This window comes from Trichomonas vaginalis, chromosome I (genome assembly GCF_026262505.1).
Source record: "Trichomonas vaginalis G3 chromosome I, whole genome shotgun sequence".
Lineage (NCBI taxonomy): Eukaryota > Parabasalia > Trichomonadida > Trichomonadidae > Trichomonas > Trichomonas vaginalis.
Genome location: NC_067203.1, coordinates 22086643 through 22088528, shown reverse-complemented (window position 1 = coordinate 22088528; position 1886 = coordinate 22086643). Strand labels below are relative to the sequence as shown.

Genomic DNA, 1886 nt, shown 5'->3' with positions numbered 1-1886 from the left:
GACTTTGACTTTAATTTTACAAAATCTTTGAAAATCTTGTCAGAAAAAGGAAATAAATATCATGAAAAAATCCTCTGGTTAAAGAAAAAATCGACGAAAAGAAAAACAGATAACCAGATATAACTGTTGTTGCTGGCGTTGCAATCGAAAAAAGGAAATCTTATCTTGTTGAAATCCCATTATAGAATGCGGCTGAAGCAGAGTTCAAAGAACAAATATGGTTATGATCTATTGATATCATCCGCATCATATAATGGGAAACTAGATTATTTGTTTAAATATTTATACTCCTATCGGATTCGGATAGAAGAACGACAAAATAAATTAGGGATACACAGCTCTCACATGTGCGGCAAAATCATGGACAGTTTGGATGTGATTTTTAAAAGTCTCGTCTCTATTGGTGGCAGATTATAATGTTAAGATCACAAAATAAATGTACACGTCCACTTTATGTGGGCAGATTCAAGTGGGCATGTCGAAATTGTGAATATTGCATCGCTTGGAGAGCAGCATCATCGAAAGCAAAAGATTCGAACAAGGAAATTCCCGTTCGACATGGGGCAACAATAGACCGACATTTCGACTTAAGGTACTTGTTTTAGGAAGCACATGTAGAAACGAACCAACCTAATTTGCGCGGAAAAACTCCACTGATTTCATGCTTTAAAGTATGAAGCAAATGATGATGTGCTCATAAAGAAACGTGTGAAGGATTCTTGTAGAGAGATAGATTTAATATTTTAATATGCAGTAAAGCATTAATATGCAACTTAGAATTTGCCTTTTGAACTTTAAATTTTGAAAGCCAGATTGTTTTTAATAAGTGAGTTTGATGAAATAATGTCTGAACGTAATATGCAGGTTTATTTATTGATTGAAAATGAATAGTCAAGTTTAGGTTCTGTTAATCACAGGTTCGAAAAAACTTGGATACTAACAGTTTCATGTAATTTTCAAGATTGGCCTCAACATGAAAAGATGACGTTATTAAACAATAATAGCTTTTCTTTCATACAGACAATAAATTGATTATCCAGCATAAAAATAAATAAGCAAAAAGCTTGTCCGCCAGGAGTCGAACCTGGATTTCGGGATTCAAGTCCCAAGTCTGAACCGCTTACACTACGGGACCCAAACATTAGACATGCTTTAATATAGATTTTCTAATGAGGAATTGAACCTTTTTAGTTCGTAATGCTGACTCAAATAACGTCCATTTCTTTTTGAATAAATGAGTTGAATATTCCGAAGTAGACCAGGGTTTTCGACAACAAGACTTCTTTTCGACGGAATGGTTTCAATTTAAAACAAAATTAATTGAATTAAAACTGCTAAAATAGGGCAAGCACAAGAATGTTGAAAATTTTATTCAACAGCATATGAAAGATTCATCCGGAAACATCCAGTCATTTATTATTCTTACAGACACTATTTAAATCAATTCAAACAGAAGAATATCTTTAAATTAACACTTCGAACCGGAATTGGTAAAGCCGACCAAATATCAAGGAACTTTGGCAACGAAATTGAAACAGAAGAAATTTCAGCGTAAACTATATACAATGCCATATCAAAAGATTTCAAATAATCACTATCTTCAGTTGGGAAATTATTTGAATACGTTATAAAAACCTTGAAGAATGAAAAATTACGGGCTAAAGATATAGCGGAAAGCAATTAAGATCATAACTTCTCAAATCAAGATAAGGAAGCTCAATATCTTTAGACTATATAGCTCATCTCCAATCCTGTGTAGAGAGATTGGAATCAGAAAAAGCAGCACTTGCATAAAAGCATCTCAATTTAACACATTTATCTCAAAACAAAGATAAAATTATGATGATCTTCAAAAAGAAAATTTAAAGATTTGAAACTAAATAACT

At 32.5% G+C, this 1886-nt stretch overlaps 1 non-coding gene across 1 annotated transcript; it reads right to left on the bottom strand.

The window, feature by feature from the left end:
- Nucleotides 1-1067: 1067 nt before the first annotated feature.
- TVAGG3_1029230 lies at nucleotides 1068-1135 on the bottom strand. Its single transcript has one exon. It is a non-coding gene; the product is annotated as a tRNA-Gln (tRNA).
- Between the last annotated feature and the right edge of the window lie 751 nt (nucleotides 1136-1886).